Source organism: Pongo pygmaeus, chromosome 1 (genome assembly GCF_028885625.2).
Source record: "Pongo pygmaeus isolate AG05252 chromosome 1, NHGRI_mPonPyg2-v2.0_pri, whole genome shotgun sequence".
Classification (NCBI taxonomy): domain Eukaryota; kingdom Metazoa; phylum Chordata; class Mammalia; order Primates; family Hominidae; genus Pongo; species Pongo pygmaeus.
The window spans coordinates 115,070,459-115,083,932 of NC_072373.2; the positions used below are offsets into that span (position 1 = coordinate 115,070,459).

General features: G+C 40.8%; 1 protein-coding gene across 4 annotated transcripts in view; it reads left to right on the forward strand.

Moving 5' to 3' along the window:
- The first annotated feature begins 446 nt into the window (after nt 1-446).
- DENND2C (DENN domain containing 2C) overlaps nt 447-13,474 on the forward strand; it is an 89,184-nt gene continuing 76,156 nt past the window's right edge. Inside the window, exon 1 of one of the 4 annotated variants that reach the window (XM_054437815.2) lies at nt 447-620. The gene's annotated coding sequence lies outside the window, so the exon portion shown is untranslated. Of the gene's footprint in view, nt 632-769; nt 889-13,474 lie in introns of those variants that run through there. The other 3 variants (XM_054437834.2, XM_054437842.2, XM_054437823.2) reach the window with 3 other exon arrangements.

The window sequence follows — 13,474 nt, forward strand, 5'->3', positions numbered from 1 at the left end:
TCTTCTATTTTGGTACCTCTGTGTGAACAAATGTAGGAAGAGTTTGGTCACCAGACCCAAGAGGCTCTGGCTGGGTGGGGTGGAGTGGGGTGGGGTGGGGCGGGGCGAGGCGGGGTGGGGTGGTTAGCGAGTGCCTGGGAAACAGGCTCAACTGATCCTTGTCCCGCAGCCTCGGTGAAACTGGGTTACAGCTTGCAGTAGGCACAACACCATGAACATACCTAAGCAAGAGCGTGTTGCAGGCGGAGCGCTTAGGCATGTGCGTCTCAACAGGGCGTGGGGACTGACCTCACGCACTGGGAGTATCAAGGCACCCGTGTTCTGAGATTCCAAGCCTGAGGTGCCGCGAGAGTTATTTGCTTCTCTTGACGTTTCAACTTGGCACCGTAGTGCAATTGTTTGCTCATTGAGGTTAGCCTAGGAAACAGTGCTTGGATTCCCTGATTAAGCCAGGCTTTATCTTGTTGAGTAGTTGTGAAGAGTAAACCTTCACATGAAGCGTAGGGCCGTCGCCGTGGGGCCGATGCGACGGCAGGCGAAGGCGATGGAGCTCTGGCTCGAGGGCTCGGGCGGACGACGGTGACATTGGTCGCCCGCCTGCTGGAACTGCAGTGACCGAGGTCCTGGCAAGGTTCTGGCCATTCAGCTGACTTGAGGCGTGGTGGTTCCCCTCACCGCCTGCCAGGGCGGTGTCGGGGGCGGGCATAGCGTGAGGGGTGGGAATAGGAGCCAATAAGAACTGAGCCTTGCCAGGGAGGGCGGGGCTAGGGGGTGGGGCTGCAGCCGGGACGGGGCCTTTGGCAGGGTCTGCGGGGGCGGGACGGAGCGGACCCGAGTGAGACCCGGGAGACGAGCCTGGCCACAGAGACAACGTTGAGGTCCAGACGGGTAGGAGTCGGGGTGATTCGGAGCGGGGTTTCAAGCCGGAGGGGCTTCGGACTCTCGGGGCTGTTGGCATCACCCTTCTGGGCGTCGGGTGCGGGGTTGTGGCGCCGCTGCGTAGTCCGCGGAAGGTGCGAGCCGGAGTGGCGGAGGTGGCGTCTCCGCGCCCCGCTGTCTCGGCACCTCCTCCGTCCGGAGGAGCAACCGGTTGTTGGGCTCAGCTTTGGGACGTCATCTGGGGGCCGCACGGGTTGTGGCGGAGCCTGGCTGAGGACCTCCTCGCTCACCTCAGGGGCCTGGGGACACCTAGGCTGGGCGCCGCTCTCTGCTGGGGAAGAGGGAGGGAGCGCCCCGCAGCCCGGGGAAACGCGGGCTTTCTCCAAAATTAGCCAGTGAGCTTGAACTTCGACATGCTGGGACGATGCACTTCCAAACAATTTTTTTGCTTTTTTTGGTGTTTTGATTCTTAACAGCATCTAATACGCACAATACCGAAAGTTGTCAAGTAGAATTTTAATTTAAAAATCTGACAGTGGAACACCTAAGAGCATTTGAGTAACTAGAGCTGTATAGCAGCTGATGATTAGATTATGAGTCAAAAGGCTCAAGTCTAGGGCCAGAGCCCACGGAACCAGATGTGATACCTCGGCCAAATTAACTTCCTGGGCCTCTCTTTCCGTAACTGTGAAACTGGCAAGTTCATGCCTATGGGTATTCTCGGGGTCAAATCAGATGAGTGACAGTATTCTACAAATGTCAGATATTTGAACGTGCGTGTGGAGCGTGTATATTCTGTGAAGCAACTACTACGTGCCTGGTACATAGTAGGCACTTTACAAACGTTTACCCTAAAGCTAGTGATTCTTCTGCAGTGTTTTAGATAAAGTGATAGATCCTTGCTTACTGTGTAAATAAGTTGTTTAAACTTTTCCCACAAAGTGACCCCCATTGTTTGAGCGTGTTCTATTTTTAAATGATTGATGAAATTTTCTAGAATAGCACAGTGGTGTTATCTATACACTGTTGCTGAATCATTTACCACGAAGTCTGTAGCAATCAAATAATCTACTTCTTTGTCTTAGCTAAATAGTTGTAGTTTAAGATACCTGCTAAAGTAAGCTGGGAATATTGCTCCAAATCAAGACTTCCATTTGTTTTTGTGAATTGACGGGCTGCTTATAGGAAGATTTAAATCTTCCAAAATATTGTTAATATATAGCCATACTTTTTCATACAGCCTTTATTATAGACGTTTTTGTTCTGTACTATGGATATGTGTGCGAGGGATTTTAGCGGGGAAATGGGAAATAAAAAAGAAAATGGCAGTTTTGTAACCCGTAGGCTTTTGCTGGGGATACTTGTAGGCCTGTTCTGAGTTTGCCAGGCAGAAACCAGGAAATGTAGTAATTATGTGTCTTGGTCTTTCATTAGTTGGGGGGTGTGTGTGTGTGTGTGTGTGTGTGTGTTGAATGTGGCAGTACGTTTTTTAAATGCAGCAATAAAGGAAGAATATTCATTTTTCTTAATGACAATAAGCAGTTTTCTAAAGCTGGAAATTATATTACTTTTAACTGATCTGTAGTGAGTCAAGTTATAGGCAAGAATTTTAGACCACTGGATACCAAGATCAAATTAAATGAAGTAGTAGAGGGAAAGTTACTAGTGAATGTAATTTTTGTATGTGTTGCTTTAGAAGTTTTACTTAAACATGTTTCAGCAATTCAGTGGAGGATGGGTCTTTTGAAGCTACTTTAGTACATGAGTTTTAAACATGTACTCCATGTATAAATTTTTCTGTGATTTACAATTTGTTGATCTTGGAGGTCTGAAACCTTACATTCACATTGTTTTTTGAGGGCCTACTATACAATAGGCACAAGATTATATTTATGTAAGAGCAGTATGTAATTCTTTTCGTCTAGGAGATTCCATTCTACCAAGTGGGCTAAAATAAGTACCAAAAAAACAAAAGCTGTTTTTAAAGCGGATGGTAATAATAACAACATCAGCTATCATTCATTGGTACCTATTCTGTGCCAGGCAGCACTCTAAATTCTTTACATGTGTTAGCTTACTTAATCCTCACAACAGCACCATGAGGGATGTTGTTATGATCATCTCATTAAGAGGCATAGAGAGGTTGAGTAACTTGCCCATGATTAGACAACCTAGATAGCAAAAGTAGGATTCAAATCAGTCATACTCCAAGGACCTGATTGTAACCTTTGCACTATACTGAGTTTCATATTCTGTGAGTGAGATACAAATGACATCTAATAGGTATTTTAAAAAGAGGTCTATAAAAAACTATTTCAAAAAGAAGGAAAGAAAGAGGAAACAATAAACTGGTATTGCAATATATAGGTGAAGGCATGTCAAAGATACGATTTAATTATAGTTTGTATGTAGGAACCCTTTTTTTGTTGTTGCCAGTGAATGACATGGGGTTGATTCTAAGCCCTCAGTCCCTCGGTAACAACAGTTATGGCATTATCTTAACAATATGAGGTGCTTATTTTTCATTAAAAAGCACCTCATAACTTCTTTCATTAAGAAGTTAAAAATATCTGTTCTCAGATCGTAAATTAAGTATTAGATTCAAGACAAGAAAATGCTCCCCTATCTTTAAGAAGCTTATAACCCATCATGTAAATAAGTCCCTACAATTTCAGCGTGGTAAGAGCTGTAAAGAAATATAGATTTAGGTACATTTGAAGAGATGCAAGAAAAAGAAAGAAGTATAGATAGAATTTAACCACTGATGAGGAAAAATCATTCTGCATGTGGTAGGGAGGATGATTAGAGAGAAGATATTAAATTTGGCTTTGAAGGATGAATAGGAGTTTGCTGAAATTGGGTCAGGAAACAGGAGATATGAATGAAAACCAGGGATAAGTGTGCAAATATATGGTATGTTTGAGGAATGTATTGTAGTCCATTGTCACTGAAGGCCAGGGTGTATAGAAATGGGTGGTTTGGCTAAAGGAGATGGTGCCTGGAAATAAGATGAAAAAATAAAATTGCAAAGCTTCCTTGCTGATTGCATTAGGATCACTAAAATTGCTAGGTAATGTGGTATTTCACTTCCCTTCATTTGGAACAATGAAATGAGTGATTAGTTCAGTTTGGCAGAATGTTTCACTAAAAAGTATGGTGTTAAAGGTACTTTTAATACTTTGAAGTACAAGATATAAGACAACATTACAGACTTAGGTAAGTAAAAAGTTAAGATTTAGGGCCAGGCGTGGTGGCTCATGCCTGTAATCCCAGCACTCTGGGAGGCCAAGGCGGGTGGATCAAGAGGGTCAGGAGATCGGGAGCATCCTGGTCAACATGGTGAAACCCCGTCTCTACTAAACTACAAAAATTATACGGGTGTGGTGGCGTGTGCCTGTAATCTCAGCTACTTGGGAGGGTGAGGCAGGAGAATCATTTGAACCAGGGAGTCAGAAGTTGCAGTGAGCTGAGATCGTGCACCTGCACTCCAGCCTGGCAACAGAGTGAGACTCTGTCTTAAAAAAAAAAAAAAAAAAAAAAAGTTATGATTCAGAAAAAGAGGGAAAAAAGTCTTCTGGTGCTAGGTTGTGAAGAGCCAGGGTATCGTGCTAAGGACTTTGGACTTGATTCTAAAGACAATGGAGAGCCAGTGAAGGATTTTAGATATAGGTATTTAGGAAAGATAAGCTGAAGATGGTTTGGAGGCTGAATTGGATGAAGAGAGACAAAAGGTAGGGAGATAAGTTAGGAGGCTATTGCTATTGAAATAGTCCAGATAAGAGAGGATAGGGGCCTGGAGTAGGAAAATAGTAATAGGGATGGAGAGGAGAGGATAGATAGTGAAGGTGTAGAATTTGACAGGGCTTTAAAATCAATTGGCTCAAAAGAGGAACAGAAAAGTAAATGACTTAGTTTTTTAGCTTGGAAAACTGTTTGGATGAAGGGTCTTGTTTTATTTTTTAATATTGGAGGAAGATAATTGTTTCCATTTTGAACATGTTGAGTTTGAATTGTCTTTGGAGCATTCAAGTGGAGATGTCAAGAGAGGATCCAGAGTCCAGAAGCTAGGCTAAAATTGGTGATTCAGATTTCAGAGGTAGCCAGTAAGGGTTAATTGAAGCCGTAAGAGCAGATGAAATTGCTCAAGGGAGCATATAGAATTAGAAGAGAAGAGGGCCAAGAATAAATGATTTGCTTTATGTAAGTAGAAGGAATTATTTATCTATGCTAATTTTGTCCTACAAAGTATTACTGTAAAGCAATGAAATGGGTTTTAATTGAAAGTTGAACAACTTTTACATCCAAATGAGTTCTGTTCTTTTAAAATTTCATTTGGGAGTCACTCATTTATTCCAGAAGTACAGATGCTGCTCAATTTTCGATAGGGTTATGTCTGAATAAACCCGTCATAAGTTGAAAATATTGTTAGTCAACATATGATAAACTTACGAAGAGTTTATCCGAACATAACCCCCTCATAAGTTAAGGAGGGTACTGAGCACATACTGCTTTGGCACCATCATAAAGTTGAAAAATTGTTAATTTAAACCATCATTAAGTCAGGGACTGTATTTCCCAAAGTATTATTGGAGCTTCTCTTTGTAAAAAGCTTTATAGCAAATTCACAGCTGCACAAGAACGTTGATCTTCTGGCTTTATTATGGAATTATTTTTCTGTCTCTTTATTTGCATGGCACATATAACTTATTTACTTTTTTATTTTTTCAAGAGACAGGGTCTTGCTCTGCTACCCTGGTTGGAATACAGTGATGCAATCATAGCTCACTGCAGCCTGGACCTCTTGGGCTCAAGGGATCCTCCTGCTTCAGTCTCCTGAGAAACTAGGACTACAGGCATGCACCACCATCCCCTGCTAATTTTTATTTTTTATTTTATTTTTCTTGAGACAGAGTCTTGCTCTGTTGCCCAGGCTGGAGTGCAGTGGTGTGATCTCGGCTCACTGCAACCTCTGCCTCCCAGGTCCAAGTGATTCTCCTGTCTCAGCCTCCCAAGTAGCTGGGACTACAGGCACACACCACCACGCCTGGGTAATTTTTGTATTTTTAGTAGAGATGGGGTTTCACCATATTGATCAGGCTGGTCTCGAACTCCTGACCTCAGGTGATCCACCCGCCTTGGCCTCCCAAAGTGCTGGGATTACAGGCGTGAGCCACCGCACCCGGCCTGACCCCCTGCTAATTAAAAAACAATTGTTTTGCCCAGGCACAGTGGCTCACACCTGTAATCCTAGCACTTTGGGAGGCCAAGGCGGTGGGTCACTTGACTCAGGAGTTTGAGACCCACCTGGCCAACATGATGAAACCCCATCTCTACTAAAAATACAAAAATTAGCTGGATGTGGTGGCGCGTGTCTGTAATCCCAGCTACTTGGGAGGCTGAGGCAGGAGAATCACTTGAACCCGGGAGGTGGAGGTTGCAGTGAGCTGAGATTGTGCCATTGCACTCCAGCCTGAGAGACAAGAGTGAAACTCTGTCTCAAAAAAAATTTAAATAAATAAATAAATACATAAATTTTTTTCTTTTGTAGAGATAGGGTTTCACTGTGTTGCCCAGGCTGATCTTAAACTTCTGGGCCTAAACACTCCTTCTGCCTCAGCCTATCCAAGTGTTAAGATTACAGGCATGAGCTGCTGTGCCCAGCTTCCGTTTACCATCAATCAAAGCTTCAAAAGCATATTCCTATCCCAACACTGGATCTTTAGTTCTTGGAAATCATAGACAAAGCTTAAAAAACAACAAAAGACTGTGTCCCCATGCCTATAATCAGCATGTTGGGAGGCCAAGATGGGAAGATCACTTGAGCCCAGGAGTTCTAGACCAGCCTGAGCAACATAAGGAGACCTCGTTTCTACAAAAAATTTTAAAAAATTAGCCAGCATGGTGGCACATGCCTGTGGTCCCAGCTACTTGGGAGGCTGAGGTGGGAGAATTGCTAGAACCCGGGAGGCAGAGGTTGCAGTTAGCCGAGATTGTGCCATTGCACTCCAGCTTGGGTGACAAGACAAAAAAAAAAAAAAAGAAAAAGAATAGCAATATGGTCTTCTAAGGCAGAAGTTAGCAAATATTCTGTAAAGGGCTAGATAGCAAATATTAATATTTTGTACTTTGTATGCCATACGGTCTCTGTCACAACTACCCAATTCTGCCAAAAAGCAGCCATAGACAACACTTAAATGGATAAGCGTGGACTGTGTTCCAATAAAACTTTATTTATGGACACTGAAATTTGAATTTCATATAATTTTCACATCACAAAATGTTATACTTGTTTGACTTTTCCCCCCAACCATTAAAAAATGTAAAAACCACTCTTAACTGAGAAGCCTTACAAAAACAGGCAGTGGGCCAAATTTGGCCCACAGGCAGGCCATAGTGTGCCAACCTTAAGGGATCTTTGAAATATTTGAATTCGTAAGCTTGGTTTAGAAAAAAAAAATCATGGTTCTTCGAAATTATACCTCCTGTTTTTAAATTCTAGTACATTTCTTAAAATAATTAAAACATTTTCATTCATCCCCCATTTCTCATTTAAATGGAAAATATTCCCTTTACTGGTTTGGAACCTTAGATACAGAGAAATAGATTAACTTGTACAGAGTCAGAATAAAAAAGTATGTTTGAAAAATATTTTTTGATATTCAGTGTTCTTTACTGACTCAATAAAACATTGATCTTTTCGCTTCAGTGAAAGTGGGGACATTGAAACCTGGGTGAAATAAAAGATAATTTTGAAGGAGTATTCTGCACTGGTTCCCAGAGGGTTGGACAGGATGGAATTTTTTTCTCTTTTTCTTCTGCCCTGAATGAATAAGTTTTATCCTAAAGAAAAGAAAACATGACAATGTCTTCACTTTATAAGCAGTATAGCAAATTATAAGACGAAGGATTAAGTAAATGATGATAAGAGAAGAAAATTTAAAGGACTGACTTTTTCACATCTATCTATTCCAGGTGTTTACCCATTTTTTTCCTTCCTCCCTTTCCTTTTCCCTTTTCCCTTTTCCCTCTTCCCTCTTCCCTCTTCCCTCTTCCCTCTTCCCTTTCCTTTTCTTTTCTTGGTCTTTCTCTGTCACCCAGGCTGGAGTGCAGTGGCACAATCATAGTTCACTGCAGCCTCCAACCCCTGGGCTCGCGCGATCCCTCCACCTCAGCCTCCCAGTTAGCTAGCACTACAGGTGCACGCCACCAAGACTGGCTAACTTTTTAAAAAACTTTTTGTAGAGATGGGAGGTCTTGATACGTTGTCTAGGTTGGGCTTGAACTCCCGACCTCGGGATCCTCCCATCTCAGCCTCCCACAGTGCTGGGATTACAGGTATGAAGCCATTATGCCTGGCCCCTGTGTTTGAGGAATAAATTCAATATTTTTTTTCTTATGAATCTTAGACTTCTGGTTAGTGGCGTGAAAACAGAGTTTTTAGCATTTAGTTCAGGCAATATTAATCCATTTATATTATTTAAAGGTTATGCTCTACTTTTTAAAGTTAAATGTCTAACTTTCGTAGTTTTCATAGCAGTGATAGATATTTACAACAAAGGACATGGAGAAAAATTATTATTTTTTTCCTTTAAGTTTGAATTCATAGAAATGACATGTTTGCGGATTTTTTGTTTGGATGTTAAAATTCAGGACAGATTGGTGGGGGAGAGAGAGAGTTATTTTTGCTGCTACTTAAAAGGGATTTGCATTTTTTCTCTGTCTTTTTTTCTGTTGGAGTAAAAAACAAAATCTCCCAGCTGTGTGGAATGTGTTTGAATTGGTTACTTAGCAATGTAAAGCATAATTTTGTATTTAAATATTTATCTGTACTCTTTGATATTCTGATTAAATAAGGGTCTATTAAGGCTATAATAATAGAGCTTTCTGTGAGGAAATGACATAGCCTGCTCCACAACAGTATTTACTGAAAATTTCCTTTTCCCTGGGCCCTGTTTAAACTATAAGGGGTAACTTGGAACAAAAGGGGAAAATTATGTGAATTAGAGTGATGGTCAGTTTAATCATGAGTGTAATGTGATAGCTATCATTGTATAGTTATATTGACATAAATCAGGATTGAGCAAAGAGTAGGAGAATTTTGTCTGCTGTTGTTAAAAATGGTGAGTCGTTGAACCAAATTTTATTTTTGAACTTTGCATTCGTCAAGTGTGATATTTTCAAGTCTAGTGATAATTGCATTTTTAAATCAAACTGCATCAATTTGCCTTTCAAATTTGTTGTTTAATAGGAGAAAAAAACGAAGTAAAAAATACAGAGGTATGTGCGGTGACTGGATCTGGAAGAACAAAAATGTTGAGGGAAATGGTCACCTGAGAAAAAGTATAAGACTTTCAATGAAGATTATTTAAAATATGGCTTTATCAAATGGGCAAAATCTGAGTAAAATGACAGACCTATGTCTTCATATAATGTTGCAAATGAAAATTAAAAATCTTTAAAGTTAAAAAGATTCTTGGAAACATAGCATACTGGACTTTTAAATAAGCCCTTTCAAATATTTTCAAAGAAAGAAAAAGAGATAACGTTATCTCAGTTTCCTATTTATTCAAGAATCATTCGTGAGAAAGATTATTGTCTCATTTAGTTGTATATCAGTGGGATAAGGGAAAAATGGCTACATATCTCTTGAAAAAAGTATTCATCTAGAATTCATGGATGTTATGCTCATGATTTTTGATGCTAAATCAGCTGGAAATTAAAAATTATACTTCTTAGTGATGACATAGCTCTATTCTTTACAATTATGGGACATTTCAGCAGTACTTGTAAGATGGTTAGAGTCTCGTGCAGATTTTGCAATCCAAATCGATGGGGTCGCTGATATTGTAAGTTGTACTGTGCTTTTAGGTAGCAAAGATAATAAGGAGGATTTTCTTTTCTTTTTTCTTTTTTTTTGATACGGAGTCTCGGTGTGTCGCCCAGGTGCGCAGTGGCACGATACCGGCTCACTGCAACCTCCGCCTCCCGGGTTCAAGCGATTCTCCTGCCTCAGCCTCCTGAGTAACTGGGATTACAGGTGCGAGCCACCATGCCTGGCTGATTTTTGTATTTTTGGTAGAGACGGGGTTTCACCATGTTGGTCAGGCTGGTCTCGAACTCCTGACCTTGTGATCTGCCTACCTCGGCCTCCCAAAGTGCAGGGATTACAGGCATGAGCCACCGTGCCCGGCAGGATTTTCTTGTGTTGTTTAAATTTAACCACAGCTGTATGGGTATATTTACAGAATTTTAAAAAATAAATTGTTGATCCTCAGAAATTAAACTGGGAAAAAAATATTAAATAATTATCAGCAATTGAATAGCAAATGTGATTAGAAAATATAAAGCAGTTATTTTAAGCATCGTTTGAAGCTGCTGCTAACAGTGTTCCCTCCCCCTGTCCAGCCTCCCATGCAAGTCTCACACTGTGTTTTAATGAGTATCTCCTCAAAGCACCTTCCAACACTCAAGGGGAGGGAGGGAATTAGAGACAGGCAAACTTACAGCCAGTAGTCAAAACAATACAGCTGAAAGCATAGACATCCTCTTGCTTTCTTCTGAATGTCCAGGGCAGCAGGAAAGCTTGGAGCTTTCCCTCCAGCAAAAACAATAGGCTGGGTGTGGGTGAACATACTGTCCAGCAAGTCACTGCTGGGCTCCGTTTCTGTCCTGTTTGTTCTAAGGGCTAAGAATGCTGTTTGAAACTGCTGTTTTATATATTGCAAAGCTTTGGTATGCACAGAAAACTTTCTGAATCTCATGAATATATTGAAAGTTGTTAATTATATTAAAGGAAGCTTGCTGAGTAACCAACATTTTAAAATATTTTATTCAGAGTTAACTGTAGCTATTTACTATATCATAATGGAATTTGATAGTTGAGATAAGGAGCTAAGCAGATTTTATGAATCCAGAATTTTTCTATTTGAGACGCAATCTGGGTCAGGCATGGTGGTTCATGCCTTTAATCCCAGCACTTGGAAGGCCGAGGCAGTAGTATCACTTGAGCCCATGAGTTTGAGACCAGCCTAGGCAACATGGCGAAACCCAGTCTTTACTAAAAATACAAAAAATTAGCCAGGCGTGGTGATGTGTGCCTGTGATCCTAGCTACCCTGGAGACTGAGGTAGAAGGATTGCGTAAGGCCGAAGAGTGAGGCTGCAGTAAGCTGCAATTATGCCACTGCACTGCATCCTGGGCAACAGGATAAGACCTTGGGAAAGAGAAAGAAAGACGAGAGAGAGAGAGAGGGAGGGAGGGAGAGAGAGAGAGAGAAAGAAAAAGGAAAGAAAGAAAGAAGGAAAAGAAAGGGAGGGAGGGAAGGAAGGAAGAAATCTCATTGGGCAGATATTGTTCAATATTTTAGAATAACAAAATTTGCAAATGTGCTGCTTTTGGTGGTCTAGTGAACTACCTTTGAAGCTATATGCTGAAGGGTTCCAAAAGACATTGTTATGGCAAATAACACTTGGTACTATTGTCTATATCTGGCTACTGTATCTTTCAAGCATCACTACTGCACTTTTTTTTTTTTTTTTTTTTTTTGAGACAGAGTCTAGCTCTGTAGCTCAGGCTGGAGTGCAGTGGTGGGATCTCTGCTCACTGCAACCTCTGCCTCCTAGGTTCAAGTGATTCTCCTGCCTCAGCTTCCAAAGTAACTGGGATTACAGGCGCCGGCCACCATGCCTGGCTAATTTTTTGTATTTTTAGTAGAGACAGGGTTTTGCCATGTTGACCAGGCTGGTCTTGAACTCCTGACCGCGAGTGATCCACCCACCTCTACCTCCCAAAGTGCTGGAGTTATAGGTGTGAGTCACCGCGCCTGGCCACTACTGCATCTTGAACACGGCATTATCAGTGAAGAAAGTTTGAACAAAATAAAATGTAGAGATATTGTTAGTTCTTATTACTATTACCAGACTTTAGTTGTTATTTTCCTGAAGAGAAACCTGAAACATTAAAGAAAAATATTTGGCCAAGAGATTCATTTGTGCCCCATCACATCAATACACTTGATCTTAGCCAAAAGACTGAAAAGCGATGCATCACATCAATAATTGAGTTTAATGTGCACTCCAAAAAGAGGATGAATTCTTGCAGCTTAGTTCTTCTTTTAGTTTGAAGAATGATTAAGTGACATTGCTTATCATCATTTTAAAAATTTTAAAAATAGAGACAGGGTCTCACTATGTTGCTCAGGCTGGTCTTGAACTTCTGGGCTCAAGCAATCCTCCTCTGCCTAAGTTATTTTGTATTAAGACTAAAGAACTGTTGCAAAGTAGTACTGCCATTCTTTTGACCCTCTTGTGAGCTGTAGCACCTTTCTTCCATCAGACTTTCTCCTCCCTCTTCCATGTATTTATTATATCTTTCATTATTTTTTGCTGCAGTTTTAAAAAATATCGATTTTCCCCAACTTTAAAATGTTTCATTTGAAGTTGCATCTTCTTTTTGTTTTTATTATCCCTCTTACTGAGTTTCAAATAAATGTTGTGTTCATACTTTGTCCATTTCCTCACTAATTTTCTTTTTAATTTTTGCTGTTATCTGCCTTCACCATCCTTTAGAAACCATTTACTTAATGCCCTCTTACCAAATGCAAGGATCCTTTCTCAGTTTTTATTCTCCTTACTTGTATGACACTGGTTTGCTTCTGTCTTTTCTTTTTAGAACTTTTTCCTCTCATGATATTATCCTGGTTTTGTTACCTCTCACCAGCCTTTCACCCACTCTTTATCTGATGCTCTCTTTTCTTCTTATCTGTGGTCCCTAATCATGATGAATGTTCTCAAAGGTTTTTTTCATAACTCTGAAAACTCTTTGCTTAGGGAACCTGTGTATTCTTGCACCTTTTCCCCCCACACTTCCTATTTTAAACCTTCTTCCTTCTCCTTAAACCTTTGGCTTTTCTGTCTCTCACTTTACTCTCAGCAGATAACCGTGGCTGTTAAAATAGAAAATAGAAGCCATCAGATGGAAAGTTCATCAGTGTATAGCCCCTAAACCTGGAAATTTACCTGCACTCTTATCTTTCTTTTATCATTTACTTTCTGTTCCAGTGGAAGACCTGTCCCTCTTCCTGGCAGATGCTGATAATCTTTCCAGGTCCCATTGGAGGCCCATGCTCTCTCTCCTTCTTGAGGTCTTTGCTTTATACCCTTGTTTCTTTTCTTCCCTCCTCTTTAGTGACTCCTTCCCACTGGTGTTTAAACAAGATTAAACTTGTATAAGAAACAAGTTTAGAAAGATTTCCTGGACTTCACATTCCTGTCCAGCTCCACTCTATTGTCTACTTGCCTATTTGGATAAACTTCTTGAATGGATTGTCTACAGTTGATATTTGCATTCTTTTTTCTCATCCAGTTCTCAATTCACTTATTTTCCTTCAGCCTCCATGCCACTGAACCTGCTCTTGTCCAAGTCCTAATGACCAACAGACACTCCAGTTTTTATCTTACTTGACCTTTTGACAATGTATCTGTCATTGTTGACCACTCTTTCCTTCTTGATAGAGTCTCTTCCTTTGGCTTCCATGATTCCACACATTGATAGTACTTCTACCATCTTTTGTCTACTTTCATGACTTAAACTGCCA